Genomic DNA, 17539 nt, shown 5'->3' on the forward strand with positions numbered 1-17539 from the left:
TTTTACTCCCCTTCCTTCTGTTCTTCATATAAGACTAAATTACTCCAAGTTTTAATATGCTGAGTGAGTTTAGACAGAGGTTTAAGAGCCGGTAAGTCATCAGCTGTTAAATACCTGGATTTGTTTTGGTCTTTTGTTTCAATAGCCTTTTTCTCTCCTAACTCGTAGCTTTGTAGGACAACCTTTCAGAATCAGTCCGTGAGGGTTGGAAAGCAGTGGGAAGTAAAGAGCAAAGGGACCAAATGGCAACAGGAGTGCTCCCCCTGAGGAGCCCTCTCCAGGGGCTCCATTACGTACATCTGTCCCACAAGGTTAAACAGTCCTCCCTCTTGGCTGGAACCAACAACAATGCTTCCTAACTTGCTTAAACATCGGTGAAAAGGTTTCATTTTTACATGTACCCTGCCGCCCTGTATATTGCTCTTCTGTGTATTTTCTTCTATACACTCTCTTCTATACACTCTCTTCTATACACTCTCTTCTATACACTCTCTTCTATACACTCTCTTCTGTAAACTCTCTTCTATACACTCTCTTCTGTGTACTCTCTTCTATATACAGCTATACTACTGTGTTTAGCCATGTTTCATATGATCTTAACATCTATTTTCCTGATAACTAGTGTTTTGAATTCCCTTGTATATGTCATGGGTCCTTACTCTTCAGCTCTTATCCATTTTTAAAACAGAGGTACCTCAGTTTTTATTAATGTTTTGGGGAGACTCATCATCTAACCTGGACAGAGGTCCCTTGTTAGCATGGTTTGTGAATGTGTCATCCCAGACTGGGGCTTGCTCCCCCCCCCACCCCCGCTGGTTCTTGGAAAGCATGAGGAGTGATGATCACCATTCAAGTCCAGGTGCTGTCCAGCTGTCCCATACTCACTGAAAGTCAGGCCTGGGAGATAGGATTCCAGCTCAACAGAGATTGGGAGCTTCTCGTTTCTGAGGAGGCCAACGTGGGCTCGATGGTGCCTTTGCTGAGAACACACTGTGGGGTTCATGCCCTTAGTGTCTTTGCATCTCTCTGCCAGCCTGCTCTGGTACACCACCAGGGTTACTTGTCCAGGGTAACATTGCTCCCAGTGATCTAGTCTCTCATCAATCGCTAATCAGGACAGGCCCCATAGACTTGCCTCTAGGCCAGTCTGATGGAGGTGTTGTCTCCACCGAGGGCTCCTCTTCCTAGATGACTTCAGCAGTGAAAAGCTGACAAAACTAACCAACACGCTCTCCTGGGTTATTCTCCTTAAAACCTGCCCCCTGTGCAGAGAGAAGTGTTAGAAGCAAGCAAACGCCAGTCATGTAGCATGTGACAGTTTTTATTCAGAGATTTCCAAACAAGCCAAAACAAAATAGAAAAACAAGCAAAACTTCAAAACAACAACTGATATTTTTAGCACAGTATGGTCAGATGAGAGCATTGAAAGCTCACTACCAATCTAGTAACAAAACCCAGGAAGGCATAGTAGCAAAAGAAAGAAACTTGCATGCAAATAAGTACATACATTATTTTATTTTGGTTTTTCAAGACAGGATGTGTGTGTGTGTGTGTGTGTGTGTGTGTGTGTGTAAAGCTCTGGCTTTGTAGGCCGGCCTCCAACTCACAGAGATCCATCCGCCTGCCTCTGCCTCCCCAAGTGCTGGTATTAAAGGCGTGCACCACCATGCCCAGATGTACATGCATTATTGAAAAAAGAAATATTGGGGGAGGGCACGGGAGGAAGGGAGGGAATGGGAGAGGGACCTGGAACTGACTTGTGAAGCAACCTTGATTCTTATCTAAATTTAAACTGGAAAATAAAATAAAAAAAAATTAAAAAAAATAAAAAGTTTGTGCCTGGAAAAAAAAAAAAAAGAAAAAAGAAATATTGAGCCATGAGTTGGAGGTCAGCCTGGTCTACAGAGTGAGTTCTGGGAAAGCCAAGGCTACACAGAAAGAAACTCTGTCTTGAAAAATAAACACACACACACACACACACACAGAGAGAGAGAGAGAGAGAGAGAGAGAGAGAGAGAGAGAGAGAGAGAGAGAGAGAGAGAGAGAGAGAGAGAGAGAGAGAGAGATGGATTCCTTCCTTTTTCGAACTCCAAAGGGCCTGTGGAACACACGGAGAGCACAGTGTCTAGCGGTGGTGACAAACTGGGCTCCTACATCCGGGGCATCCGGGTCCTCTGGTGTTGTGGTTCGCCAACCCCGGCCTGCCTGCTTCCGAATCTGGGTTTCCAGGGCAATGGATCCGCCCAGGGCCTGCCTCGGTGAATCTCTCCTTTCATTGTAGGGAACCGCACCCAGTGGTCAGCAGAAATAGGGGACGACCTTGTCTTTTGGAGTTTCTTTGGTTCTAAGAAAACAAGCCTGCAACTCCACCATTTTCAAAGCTTAAGCCTCGGATGCGGTCGGAGAACGGCAAGACTGTGAATCTAATGGGTAATTAGGTAGAAATATAAAACTGAAGCTTGAAAACACTGCATTGGCCGGGAATCGAACCCGGGTCTCCCGCGTGGGAGGCGAGAATTCTACCACTGAACCACCAATGCCTTCCATGCGGACCACGTTGAAGGACAGAAGGACATAATTTCTTCAGCAAGGGTGTGTGTTTTGATTTGGCACCAGAGTTGGCTAAAATATAGCTAACGCATCCAAACCAGTTGCTTTGAAACAAGCATTGTACTAGAGGAAACCATCAGTGTCTGATTTGCCTGGCCCAACACAACCAGAAAAGTAGCTTTTAGGCTTCAGGAACCTCTTATTTCTGATTCCCACGCTTCAATTTTTAATTTCGGATTGAAGAGTTAGTTTTGTGGTTGATCATATTATCTATGTTTTTTGAGTTGATCAGCCTCTCCTAATTATTGTAACAATAGTACGTGCCTTCTTTTTCTGTTCTGACAGAATTTAAATGTTGGAGAGATCTGTTTCCTCAATCCCTCAGGAGGGAACTAAATTAATTAGAATAGCTGCCTCGGTGCCAGGAGTCCTCCTAACTTTTTTAAAGACAAGAGTCACCCTGCATAATTGTGCTACTGTTACTGACAAGTCAAGGCATCAGGTTCTGGACTCAGGTGCTGACCAAATCATAAACCTGAGCTCTGCAAGAAACTCCAGCTCCATGCTTACCTTGCAGCGACTGCTTCTAGCTGCCCTTTGCCCAACCCCTAAGGCACAGATAACTTTGACAAATCCACCTTCTAAGGGCCACATGCATCAACTGAACTGCAAGCATTCCCAGTCTGCAAACTTGCACTCACTGCTCCCAACTCCTAAACTTACAGGAAACCTCAGACGCATCTTAGACTCACGAATTCTGCAGCGCCGCACACCAGTGAATCCTAGGTTGGTATGCCATGGCACCCTCCATGTCAGCACCGTGATCTTTGTATGAGTAGTGCTGTTCTGAGAGTTTCAGTCCGTCACAGAAACTTGTCCCTGTCCCTGCCTGGTCCATGTACCCTCATTCACAATAATCTTACTGCCCCACCCACAATTTGCCCTTTCCCTTAGACAAAGACTCCCAGTCTCTCAATACTACAATGTGTTCCTAGTTTAGTTGTTTAGATTTACTGACCTCTCTCCAAACTCAAGGCCCTATCTTCAACTGCACTCCTTCTTACATTACTTCTTATATCCATTAAATATAAATGGCTCAAAAACTGCCTTCCCTACAGCCACTCTAGCCTACTCTGGTCCATTTGCAACATTGTATCCCAAGGGACCATTTTGCATTATAAATCTGGACGCATCTATATTCAAAACAAAAGTGTATCTATTGATATAGCGTGTGCTACTCATCTTCTAACGCTATAACAAACACTGAAGAAAAGTCAACATAAGGAGTCCATGTTACTTTAACTCATAGTTTCAGAAGTTGTCTCAGGTTCCTGCTACTGTGATAGTGATACTGTAAACACCATGATAAAAACCTGGGGAGAAGGGGGCTTATCTTATTTTACAGTGTCTAGTCCTTCATGAAGGGTAGTCTGGGAAAGAATCTAGAGACAGGACTGAAGTAGAGACCATGGAGGCTGCTGCTGATTGGCTTGCTCAGCCTGCCCAGGGGTGACTGGGCCCTCCCACCTCAATCATTAGTCAGGAAAACTCCCCATAGACTCATCTACAGGCCGCCTGTGGAGGCGTTTTCTCACTCCCCTCTTCCCAAATAACTCTAGCTGTGTCGGGTTGACAAAGAAACTATCACAGAAATCTTAGACCACTTTTGATTGACTCTGCTGCTTTTGGAGCTGTGGCGAGGCTAGATATCATGGTCTATGCAACTATGGAACAAAATCCTTTACCAAACAACCAGGGAAAGAGAAAGAGGAAGCCGCTGGGGCCCCACTATCCGGGTCAAAGGCATGTCTCAATGATCTGAAGACCTGTCACTAGGAACTGCTTCTTAAAGGTTTCAGAGTCTCTGGGTGCTGTTGGTTCAGTGACGAGGGAGGCAGGCTGCATAAAGAAGCCGTATCTATGAGCACTGGGTCTATGGTAGGAGGGAGACAGAAGAGCTGGTAAGCACTGAGCAACAGAAGGCTACGTGTTTGGACATGTTGTGGTTTCAACATGAAATACCCTTCCCCACCCCAGCTCGTGTGTTTCTGATGGTGACACTACTTTGGGTGGTGTTGAAATGTTTAGAAGACGAGGCCTAACAGGGAAAAGTTACGGGGATGTGTCCTGAAGGAGTGTCTTAGCACTGGGCTCTCTTCCTGTCTGCAGAGAGGTGACCCATGTCAGGCCACAGCAACAAGCCCTCTGGCCATGGACAGACATTGTGAGCCCAAAGAAACCTGGCCTCCTCAAAACTGTTTCTCTCTGGGATTGTCATAATGACAAAAAGTCTCGCATGCACTGTCACCCATCCTTGTGCCAGAAGGGTGTCATCCTGAGGTCTCCCTCACGGATCCCACCAGGTGGTTACAAACATGGGCTCTGGGGTGATTGTTTGGTGGCACATGCCTAGTGGTGGCATCACACCACTAGGAAGGCAGAAGATAATGATCGAGAGTCCAAGGCTGTCTAAACAACACACAACCCACCCTTCCTGCCTAGCTACTGGCCACTCAGCTTTTCATTAGAGCAATCAGGTGCCTTAGGCAGACAAGGTGAACCAGCAATCCGTCTTTACATAGTAAAACAAACATGCTACCCCACAACGTGGGTCCAAAGAAGCAAGACTAAGTAACTACAGATGGAAGCCTCTCAAACCCTGAGCCAAAATAATCTTTTCTTCCTTACTAGTTGTTTATCTCAGGTATTTTGTCGCAGTGATGAAGGCTAACACACCAGAAAATTATTCCCGTATTTCTATGTGCTGGATAGTTTTATGTCAACTTCACACAAGTTAAAGTCATCTGAGAGAATGAGCAATTGAGGGATTAAGAAAATGTCCCATAAGATCCGGCTGCAGGAAGACTTGTAGAACATTTCATTAATTTGTGACTGATGGGGAGGGCCCAGCCCATTGTGAGTAGTGCCATCCCTGGGCTGGTGGTCCTGGGTTCTGAGCAGGCCATGAGGAGCTAGCCAGTAAGCAGCACCCCTCCATGGCCTCTGCATCAACTCCTGCCTCCAAGTTCCTGTCCTGCTTTAGTTCCTGTCCTGACTTCCTTTGATGACAGTGATATGGAAATGTAAACCAAATTAACCCTCTCCTCCCCAACTAGCTTTTGGTCATGGCGTTTCATCACAGCAATAGAAAGCCTAACAAAGATATAATACTGTGTAGATTTTACCACATGGGTCTCTATCTTGTCCAACACTTCATTCCGAGTCTTTATCTTTCCGTGTGAGACCATTTCCCTTTTTTTGCGAGAAGCAGAATCGAAGCTTTTTCTTAATGTTGATCTGTTGTCTGCTGGTGATGAATTGTTGTCTTTGGTTTTCTAAAGTTTTCCTGTGTTGGGCAGAGTTATCAATTTCTCTCTATCTTGTTTGATGGGTTAACCTTGTGAAATCTGTTGACTTACATTTCCATTAAGTTTTAAATTTGTTATAACATGCACGTGTGCGTGCGCGTGCGTGCATGCGTGCGTGAGTGCATGCGTGTGTGTGTGTGTGTGTGTGTGTGTGTGTGTGTGTGTGTGTGTGTGTGTGTAGAGGTGGGAGGCAGACAATGGTGTGGGGTCAGTTCTTTCCTTCAGCTTTCACGGGGATTCTAGGGATTGAACTCAGATGGGCATGTGAAGGGAGAGATCTAGGTACCTGTGGCACTGACCACACCAGTGTGGAATAAAAGGCTGGGGGGAGGGGCACTCACTCGTTTTCGGGATTCTGGTCAGGTCTCAAAAGGCTGCAGAGACTAGCCTGGGTTATGGGTTTCTCATGTAAGTAATTTCCCTCAATAAATAACCAATGACACCCATGCCCTGTGCGCCATCACATTTCCTCTACGCTTGCCAAAACACCCTTCCTCAGGCAGCCACTTGTCTGTCCCACACACTCTGGTATTGCTGAAAAGCCGAGACCCTGTCTGTCTTCAAACCCCTCCGTGTTCTTGCCTGGTTCTCACCATTTGCTGCGTCTCAGGGTGTGTTTAGTGAGTCTTGCTTTGCTCTGTGTCTTGGGTTTCTTTTTCCTTCCTTATCCTGCACTGACTCTCGGGAGTGACTGCTGTTTTGTTAAACTCCCACTGAGTTGTTGATTTTGTTACTTTTATTTCATTTAGTAATTCCTATTTGACCCCCAAATCTGTTTTTTATCGTTTCCAATAATTTGTGTGTACAAATTATTGATGTGTTAACAGAACCCTTTCCTTTCTCTACATGATAATCAGAACTTTGACTTTCCAGTGTTAAATCCCAAAGATCTGAGGAGAAAGACCACTGACCCAAATCACTATGGCCAAATTAATTAAAGCAAGCTATTAATTATAATTAAAGCAAGCAATTAATTAAAGCAAGGTTTTTCTATTCGTGTGCACAGGCTGCCTTGCCTCTCCCTAAGGTGGAGTTCAAGAGGTCAGCATTGGATGTGAGGAAGACAAGGTTTTTAAGCTCAGGGTAGGGGTTTCCAAAGGGGGAATTTGGTGGGCAAAACAGGTGGGGTTACAGGAGCAGAGCGTAAACATGACAAGTTATTCCTAATGACCTCCTGAAACAAAGACATGATTGCAAGGTGGTCAGAACAAGGTAGTCATAACAACCTTTAGAAACAAAGGTAGGGTTGGAAGATGGTTACAACAACTTTTTGAAACAAAGACAAGGTTACTGTTTCCTGGAACAGGCAGCACAGAACCATTTGAGCTAAGGTTACAGGCGGCACATAACCTAATCCTTGAGAAACAGAGGTTTGATCTGGTTTGTCTTTACTATAAAATGGCTTTCAGACCTACGAGGGGAGGCAGGCTGGTTCAGCAACAGTCGGATTTATTGGCACCTTGGCTCCTGACTGATGGGCTGCGCCTGGCTCAGGGGAAAAGGCCCAGCTCCCCCGATCAGAGGGTATGGTTAGAGTTTCTGAGTATGCGATGCAGGCAAGCTACGAACACCTGTGTAGACATCGGAACCCACTCTAGTAAGTCCCTTCGAGGGGAATTTCTAAACCAGCTTCTGAGCAAGCATACCAGTGTCCACCCCTCGCACACACCCTACCCCTGCATGTGGCAGTGAGGGATGGATGAGCCCCTCCCCCACCGTCGCCACCTGGAAAGCAGTTCCTGTTGCAAACTGTGGTTCTTTAAAGAGAGCTGTGGTTCTTCTGCTGGGTCCTCCTAATTGACTGGTATCCAGTGTGGTCCCTGAGCCTCTTGTAACCCTGAATGTTTATCTGACACTAAAAAGAAAAAAACCTTTCTAGGTAAAACCCTTCCAGTTGCTTGTTTACTGAGCAATTTTAGGCGGGATATTATAAAATAAATTTTCTGTATCACTGACATATTGAGGATCTAGTACCCAGTACCCTAGTGCTTATTATCATTGAGTATGCATTGCTAAAATAAATAAATAAAGCAAAAGCGAGGCTTCCCGTCAGGTGCTCATCTTTCCCAGGGCAGGGTTAGCGGCTGAACCAGCACTGCTGCTCTAGGAATCACTCGAGGACATCAGCGAACTGACAGCAATTCTGGATCATTGTGTCCTCCAGATGCTCTGGGTTAGGACTGTACGGTGTCACAATCCTGGGATCATTTCCAACTGTAAGGAGCACCCCAGCCATCATGGAGTCTATGCTACAGGTTCATGCATAATTTAATGCTGGGTCTGGCAACGGTCATTGTGACTGTTCCTGTTTGCCTTTTTCTTGCTATGTAGCCCACATTCTTGATCCTTCTATTCTGTTTTAACCTTTTGAGTGCTGAGATTACAGGCACATACATTTTGAGGGAATAATTAATTTTATTTTTAGTTATGTGTAGGCATATGCACATGAGTGCAGGTGCCCACGGAGGCCAGAGGCATCAGATCCCTCTGGAACCACAGGTGGTTGTGAGCTGCCCAAGGTGGGCACTGGGAACTGAACCTGGGTCCTCTGCAAGAGCAGGAAGTGCTCGTAACCCTGAGCCAGCTCTCCAGCTCCTTGCACTCTTATCTTTTAAGTAGCAGGCTGTCTTCAGAGATCAGATATTTAAAAATATTGTTTTCTGTAGAGCCTGTAATGTTTAAGGCAAGCTGAGTCTGGGCTACAAGCCTAGGAAGAGTCCTTGGATGGTGAATTACATCATGAAGATGTATTCTTGAAACTTAGAACAATGGAAGTAAGGAGCAATTGAAATGATTTGATCCATGAGGTGATATATTATTTATGATTTATTAAAGCTCATCTGAGGGTTCAGAAAGCAAAGCCAGCCACAAGCCATAGAGGTCAGGCAGTGGTGATACATACACACCTTTAATCCCAACAGTCATACTAGCAAACCGTAGTGCCAGGCAATGGTGGCCACACCTTTAATCCCAGGACTCATGAGACAGGCAGATGGATCTCTCTGAGTTCAAGGCTACCCTGGCCTACACAGCAGGGAAGAGTAACAGAGCTCACACCTTTGATGCCAGCACTTGGGTTCAAATGATTTTAATCCCAGCACTAGGGAGGTGGAGACAGGAATGGTATGGCAGAGAAAGAAAGGTAAGGCAGGAGGAGACCGAACTCAGAGCTTTTTGTTTCTGAGTATTCATGGAGACAGCACAGCCCTTTCAGCCTGAGGTAGAGGCAAGAGCTAGTGGATTGGCTGTTTTGCTTCTCTGATCTTCACCTTGAAGCTTGAACCCAGATATCTGACTTTGGGTTTTTATTTTTCCTGTTACAGATCCATTCCTCATACGGTAAGTGGAAGGAAATTTTCTGATCTCCCTAACCAGTAGTTAACAGAAAGCCTCTAGCAATGGAGTTATTAAAATGAAAAATGAATTATAGCCTGCTCAATCCCTTTCTGACCTATAAACTCTTGAAACTAAAAGCAGTTAGCTCTTCTTAATTTTATTGTGAATATTATTTTTGAAAAATAAAAATATACTAAATGGCATTTTCTAGAGCAGCAGTATTCAACTCATAGGTCACAACCCCCAAGATCATTGAAAAACAAATATTTACATTATGAGTCATAGCAGTAGCAAAATTATAGTTATGAAGCAGCAAAGAAAATAATTTATGGTTGGGGGGGTCACCACAACATTAGGAACTGTATTAAAGAGTTGTAGCACCATTGTTCTAGAAAGATACAGTTTAAATCTTAGGTTGGACGAGTTTCTGTTCCTAGGTCTCAAGTCTCCTCTATCCATGGATAATGGACCTGGGAATTCCTGTGAAATATCTGTAGTATGTCCATAATACGTGTTAACTTTTGGCATCTGCTACCCTCATGTGATCGATTAATTAATGATACTTCTGGATGACTCCTTTATGTTTAGCATGGCTTTTCACCCCCCCAAAAATACAATATATGTTAAAATGTATACACACACACACACACACACACACACACACACACACACATATGTTTGACTTCTGCTTCTTTGAAACAGAGGCTCATAAAGCCCAGGCTGATCTTGAACTCCTGATCTTCCTGCTTCCATCTCCCAAGTGCTGGGATTACAGCACCTTAGTCAGGCTTACATGAGTCCTGAACACTGCTTTGCATGTATGTGTCAAACAAAGGAATTACATGACAATACTGTCTTCAGGTATCAATTCACCATGCATGATCATTATCACAGGGCTCTAGAGAGCCTCCTTGTGGTTATTTTTAATTTGAGGATTAAAGGCGTGCGCCACCACCGCCTGGCTTGAGGGAAGTCTTAGGGAAAGGGAAATGTTAATCACATTTAAATGTGATGTCAAATGCCTGTGTGACACGGAGTCTCTATTCTCTCCTCCACTGACCATGGTCTACACAAAATCTTTTCTTTCTCCTTGGTAAATATAAGAAATCTTTCTGTAAAGAAAAAATACTTAAGTCTATTTAAGCTATATTTTTTGTTTATGTTGGGTATTGAGTTACTTTTTTCTATTAAATAATAGAATCACTGGGCGGTGGTGGCACACCACACGTTTAACTCCAGCACTCAGGAGGCAGAGGTAGGGAGATATCTGTGAGTGTGAGGACAGCCCAGTCTACAAAGGGAGTTCCAGGACAGTCGGGGCTACTACAATATCTCAAAAACAAAACAAAACAAAATAATAGAATCAAAGTTACACTTAATTTATTTTAGGCTAGTGGTAGGGTTTTAAAATGTATCATTAAGTAAATATTTGTAACCAGAAACTGACAAAAATGCCATATTTCTAATTTTGGATCCAAATTGTCCTCTGCGTTGACAAGGACAGAAGGAAGCACTGCTCATACATGCTGACATTTGGATTCGTCACCAAGCATTTTGATGATATCATCTGAGAGTCCTTACGAAGCAAGACACAAACGAGTCAGGGAATCGACTCTGTTTATGAATGTGTAGACTCCAATACAGAAGTGAAAAACGCTGACTATGTAACCAACGCACGCTCACGCACGCACATTGAGGTCTGCACTCCGTGTGAACACAGCAAAGAGTAATCTTCCTATTCTGAAAAACAAGCCAGGGTGTCTTCTCAAACCACACCATGAAGAAATTTTTGAAAAAGAGCTGGCCCTGGAAATGGGGAAACATGTGATTCAATTAAGCAACAGAAGCACATGCCTTTCTGTCAACTTCACTATTTCTCCTAAACACCCCACAGACATATTTTTTTGTGTGTGTGCTTGTTGTTTTTTCGTGTCTTTTAAATGTTGGGCTTTTACTCAAATCTGGTAGAGAATAAAGAGGATCTGAATGATTGACCGGTCTGTTAGAACTCATCTCAGAAGTCTTGACAAAGCCCCTCGTTTGGCCATGGAAAGGAAAAAAACAGTGTGACTGTATGCGCACGAGAGAGAAATCACCCACCGTAAACCCAGACGCCCGAGGAGGTGGGCATGGAAGGTCCTACAGTCAGGAAATAGCTTAGAGCCGCGTGTTGCTGTGATTAGCGTGTGGGGACAGGACGTACTTCAGTTTACAGTTACAGCCCATCATGAAGAGAGGCCAAGGCCGGAACCAGGAGGCAGGAACTGAAGCCGAAGCCGCGGAGGAACGCTTACTGGCGTGGCCCTCATGGTGTGTTCTGCCTGCTTTCTTAGTCCACCAGGGCCACGTGACCAGGGGTGGCCCTGCCCTGCCCACGTCAATCAGTCATAAGATGCCCTATGGGCTTCCTTATAGGCAATCTGATGGAGCTATTTTCTCACCTGAGGTGCCTCTCCTCAGACAATTCTGGCTTGTGTCAAATTGAGAAGAAAAAAATAACTAATCAGGAGTAGTGTTTCACTTTGACATTAGCTGTGTGGTGAGGGGACTCTTCTCTGAGGATTTCATGCTGATGGCTATCACCATTCTTATATAAAACATCCATGTGCACTTCTGGCAAAATAATCATAGAGTAGTGTATAACATTTTAAATACTGAGAAAAGGAAATGGAAACAGGAAAAGCAAACAGCGAAAGGAAGTTTTAAGTATTTATTTAAAAAAAAAGTTGTTAAGGGATCCTAAGTAATCAGGTGGGGGTGGAGCACCCCTTTAATCCCAGCACTTGGGAGGCGGAGACAGGCAGATCTGAGTTCAATGCCAGCCTGGTCTACAGAGTGAGTTCCAGGACAGCCAGGACTACAGAGAAAGCCTGCCTCAAACACACACACACACACACACACACACACACACACACACACACACTACAAAACAATAACAAGAAAAGAGACCATAAATATGAGTTATAGGATTGGATGAAGCTGAAACGGTAGTTAGGATGAAAAGGAAACCCACTACTACATTAGAAGTGGTTAAAATGAGCCCTGTTAGCAAGGGACTGACGTGGTCAGAAAAAGAACAGGCAGGCGTGGGGTTGTGTGCCGTCATCCAGCCACTCAAGCAGCTGGGGGATTATGAGTTTGAGGCCAGCAAGACCCTGTCACAAACCTAACACAACAAAGGGATGGGACAGAACCACAGTAAGAAGCAGGGACAGCACAATAAAGATAAAAGCCAGACCAATAAAAGCAGGCCATAAAAGTAGGAAGAGGATTGCCGGGCACTCAGGTAGGTGTCCAGTTAAGGGGGGGGAGGAGAAGAGATAGAACGCATGTAGTTTGGGAGAGAAGTGGGGGCTGCTGGAGGGAGGGGCCCAGCAGGAGGAGGAGGGGGGGTTATTGAGGGGAAAGAGAGCCTTGTGGAAACAGGATGAAGCCTATCACTCTGTGTGCTAATTAAAACTCCAGGCATTTAGAAATAGCCTTGAAGGAAGTAATGAAACAATATGTGAGAAAATGATCAAAACACCAAAAGAAAAACCAGAATTGGACAAACATGGACACATTGTCATGTACTTAATAACACAACTTATCACAAAGTTGACATTTTGCATTTTAAGAAATTGTGGAGCTAAAGCAAATGATATTTAATGGGGACCCCCAATTTCATAGAAATTTTACTATCTAATAAAGACAGACTTGAAAACAAGAAAACAAAATAGAAAAGCCAAAATACAATAAATAGAGCCTACAGCCCACAGAATGGGAAAAGATATTCACTAACCCCATATCTGACAGAGGGCTAATCTCCAAAATTTACAAAGAATTCAAGAAGCAAGTCTCCAAAACACCAAAGGAGCCGATTAAAAAGTGGGCTACAGAGCTAAATAGAGAATTCTCAATAGAGGAGTCTAAAATGGCTGAGAGACACTTGAGAAAGTGCTCAACATCCCTAGCCATCTGGGAAATGCAAATCAAAACAACTCTGAGATATTATCTTACTCCTGCCAGAATGGCTAAAATAAAAAAAAAAACAATGACAGTTTATGCTGGAAAGGTTGTGGAGAAAGGGGAACACTCCTCCACTGCTGGTGGGAGTGCCAACTTGTATAGCCACTTTGGAAATCAGTATGGAGATTCCTCAGGAAAATGGAAATCAGTCTACCACAAGACCCAGCAATTCCACTCTTAGGCATATATCCAAAAGATGCACATTCATACAACAAGGACATCTATTCCATTATGTTCATAGCAGCATTATTTGTAATAGCCAGGACTTGGAAGCAACCTAGATGCCCCTCAACTGAAGAGTGGATAGAGAAAATATGGTACATTTACACAATGGAGTAGTATTCAGCAGAAAAAAAAAAACAATGGAATCCTGAAATTTGTAGGCAAATGGATGGCACTAGAAGAAACCATCCTGAGTGAGGTAACCCAGTGACAAAAAGGGAAACATGGCATGTACTCCCTCTTATATGGATTTTAGACATAGATCTGGGGAGTGCCAGCCTACAATCCCATGGCCAGAGAGTCTGGGGAACAGAACCTTCATCCAATGGCTGATGGAAGCAGAGGCAGATTCCCACAGCTAAACACTGAGCTGAACTCAAGGAACCCAGTGACAGAGAGGGAGGACTGATGAGCAAAGGGGTTAAAACTGGGCTGGTTTAACCCCTAGAAACAGCTAACCTGACAAGGGTTAGCTCTTGAATCCCAGATTGATGGCTGGGAATCCAGCATGGGACTGATCAAGACCCCCTGAATGTGGGTGTCAGTGAGGAGGCCTAGGCAATCTACTGGGCCTTGGGTAGTAGATTAGTATTTATTCCTGGCATACAAATGGACTTTGGACTCCCATCCAACAATGTGAGATGCACTCTCAGCCTGGACTCTTGGGGGAGGGTCTAGGCCCTGCCCTGGATGAAATGACAGACTATGGACACCCCCATGGAGGGCCTCACCCTCCCTGGGGAAATGAGGGGCTATGGGGGGATTGGAGGGAGGGCATGGGAGGAAGGAAAGGGAGAGGGACCTAGGATTGATATGTGAAGCAACCTTGTTTCTAATTTAAATTTAAAAATAAATAAATAGAGCCTATAAAATTCCCATTTTGCCTATAAAAGGAGGCCTGAAAAGTTAACCCACACCGTACTCTCCAGCCCCACTTAGGAGAGCCAGTCCTATGCAGAGTAAATATGCCTGCTTCATTGGTTTTAATTTGGATGATGATTTCCATTCTTACTTGGTAGGATCAACACTGCCAAGACAGGTGTGACTGTTGTGGGGAGGCAGGGGAGGCCTGAGAGTCACCTAAGCAAACTCAAAATGGAGTCAGAATAAGATGAAGTTGGCTTAGTCATTTCAAAGAGACTGGAGTTATCAGTCCCAAGGCCACTGTGGGCTCTGTCTGGGACATACTTGAAATCCTTTGTGGGAAGAATCTGTGGCCAACCTCTTATGTCCCTTCTCGTCACCTCTACTCCTTCTGTCTACAGGGCCCTCCTGTTCTGTTGCTATGATTTTCAAGATGTTGCTGGAGGGGCAAGGAAGACTGGGGCATTAAGCTCTATGACCCAGCAGCCTCATTGTGGACAGGACTCAGCGAAGGTCTTTGACTAGAGCCTCCGCATCTGCTCCTGCCCGGAATCATCAGAAGGTTAAAAGCCAGAGGGGAGATTTGTGCGAAGTTCCTGTTTCCCGACAAAGCAAACAAGGCACAGTGACCACATCTCTCTAGGAATAATGGAAAATGTGTGTGTAATAGCAAACAGTAAGACGAAATGAATCATTATGCAGATTCCAGGGGTGCATAGGAATAGGAGGCAAACGGATTGATGAAGTAAGTGTTCATGGTGACCAAGGGTGGAATCAGAAGAAACAGCCTGCTCATCTAGAATTGAAACAGCCTAGAAAGGAAATCACAGAACCACAAACTCCAAAGGCTGCCACAAAAGCACGCGTGAAGACATATTTCTAACGTTGCTCTCATTTGAAGATGCCTAAACCAGGAAAGATAGGTAGGTATAGCAGAATTAGGACATCAGTGGTTTCTGGTGGGGACTTTGTGTTAACAGGAATGGTAGGTGAAGGCAAATGCCATGTCTGCTTCATGTGAATCTCCGGTAAAGCTCTTCTCACATTAGTCAACACGCCAAAGCTGCCTATTTCACCTGGTGGAAAACTATTATAGGACTTGGAGTATAGTTAGTTGCAGAGCACTGAACTTGGTTCCACTCTCAGCAACATTAAAATATAAAGCCATATACAATGTTTATTAAGCATATTTGTAATTTTGATAATTATGTATAATTTCTTTTTCCTTTTTCATGTTGTGTGCAGGTGTATGTACAAATGTTTTTGCACGTCTATGGCTGAGTGTGCTGTGTATATACACGCATGTGAATTCCGGCCAGAGTTAATCATCTATTACTCTGTCATCTTATTCACGAAGTCAGAGTCTCTCAATCAAACACAGTGCCTGCTGATTCAGCTCTTCTTGCTAGCTAGTTTCCCTTGAGGCATCTAGGTGTGTGCATTCTGAGGCTGGAATTAAAGGCAGCCACACCCATCCACAACATACTTAGATTTCTGGGGATTCAAACTCCAGGCTTCGAGCTTGCCTGGCAAGTGCTATAACTGCAGAGCCATGTACCTCCCTCCAGCCCAATTATGTACAATTTCCATTAAATTGTGGGGTTGGGGATGTGACCGCTGGCAGAGCTTGCCTGGCATTCATGACCCCTGGGTTCCATCTTTGGCTCTGTATAAAAGGCATGGTGGGCAGATGGTATTTGTCCTCCTCGTACTCTTGAGGTGGAAGCAAGAGGATTAGAAGTTTAAGATCATCTTCAGCCGGGGATGCATGAGACCCTGTATAAAATCAGACACACACACACACACACACACACACACAATTGAGTAAGCATTACTGGCTGCTTTGTCATTAAATGTGTGAAGCAGTTGTAGTCAGTTCTTTGCGAGGTTTAAAGTATCTTAATTTAGAGATGTATCAAACAATTGACCATAGGTAATTTTCCACGGTAGGGACGACACCACCAAATAACTCTTTGCATTCACTCTAGAGAAGTGTCCTGGAGCAACTTTAAAACCGCAAAGCATGTGAGAGTGAGGCTATGGGAAACAGATCATCTGTATGTGACATGTCCATGTCACACACGCGTGTGGGTTCTTTCATGATCCCTGTGGCCATTGTAATTTTCATTGGCCATTAAATGTTAGACACTACTGTCTGGTTAATTATGAAATGTGTCCCATGTCCCTAGCTCTCTCTTACAGACTCAGATTTATGACAGTGGGTATTTCATTTGGAAACTACAGATATTTATTAGAAAAAAAAGGATCGTGGGTGCTCATCCCTCTACCTCAGCAGTCCTTACTCCCAGTGTCATCCACGCTGACACTGGGATTTCCAGAGGTGAGGGAGCCAGGGTTATATTCTGTTCATGAGGATGTAAAGGAGATCAAACTGTCTGGTTTTGAAAACTACTTCTCCAATATATATGTACATACTACATATATAATTTATATGTCACTTCTCATCCCCTCCACACACTCCACAAGTAATTGAATTGATTTTTTCACTTTTAAATGGAGGTAACAACAGCACCCACGTCTAGGCTAGCATGAGGAAAAAGTGAGAAAATATATAAGAAGAGTGATCGCCTGGATATTAGCAACATACAAATATAAGTTAGGGTCATAAAAAAGTTATGGTCATAATGGTTAGAAATTAGCAGTAACCTGCATGTGCCTGAAGAGAAGCTGGTGAAATAAATTATGGTGCATTCATGCAGCAGAAAACCATGGTAAGAAAATAGTGTAAGAATTATGAAAGCAGTATTTGATGGAATCTCAGTAAATTGAGGCTTACCTGTCTCCCTCAGGACACCCAGAATTCTTTCCAGATCTTTCTTCTTGGCATTCATGTGTGTCAGCCAGCTACCCCACTGTAGCGATCTTTAAATCTCAGTGGACTAGCTGGGTGGTGGTGGCGCACGCTTTTAATCCCAGAGGCAGAGGCAGGAGGATCTCGGTGAGTTCGAGGCTGGGCTGGACTGACAGCCTTCAAAACAATACAGAGAAACCTTGTCTCATAAAAACAAAAAACAAACAAAAATCTCAGTGGACTACATCAGTGAGCATCCATTTCTCATGCAGGCTTGCAGGCAACCGGTCCAGCTCTGTTCCAGACTACATGGCTAGCACAGTTGGCTCCGTGCTGTGGATGTCTAGCCAGAGAAGGCTCTAGCCTGCTCATCACAGAA

General features: G+C 44.2%; 1 non-coding gene across 1 annotated transcript; it reads right to left on the reverse strand.

The window, feature by feature from the left end:
• Positions 1-2469: 2469 nt before the first annotated feature.
• On the reverse strand, positions 2470-2540 carry Trnag-ccc. The gene has a single exon. It is a non-coding gene; the product is annotated as a tRNA-Gly (tRNA).
• Between the last annotated feature and the right edge of the window lie 14999 nt (positions 2541-17539).

This window comes from Mesocricetus auratus, unplaced genomic scaffold (assembly GCF_017639785.1).
Source record: "Mesocricetus auratus isolate SY011 unplaced genomic scaffold, BCM_Maur_2.0 Super-Scaffold_100009, whole genome shotgun sequence".
Taxonomy (NCBI): domain Eukaryota; kingdom Metazoa; phylum Chordata; class Mammalia; order Rodentia; family Cricetidae; genus Mesocricetus; species Mesocricetus auratus.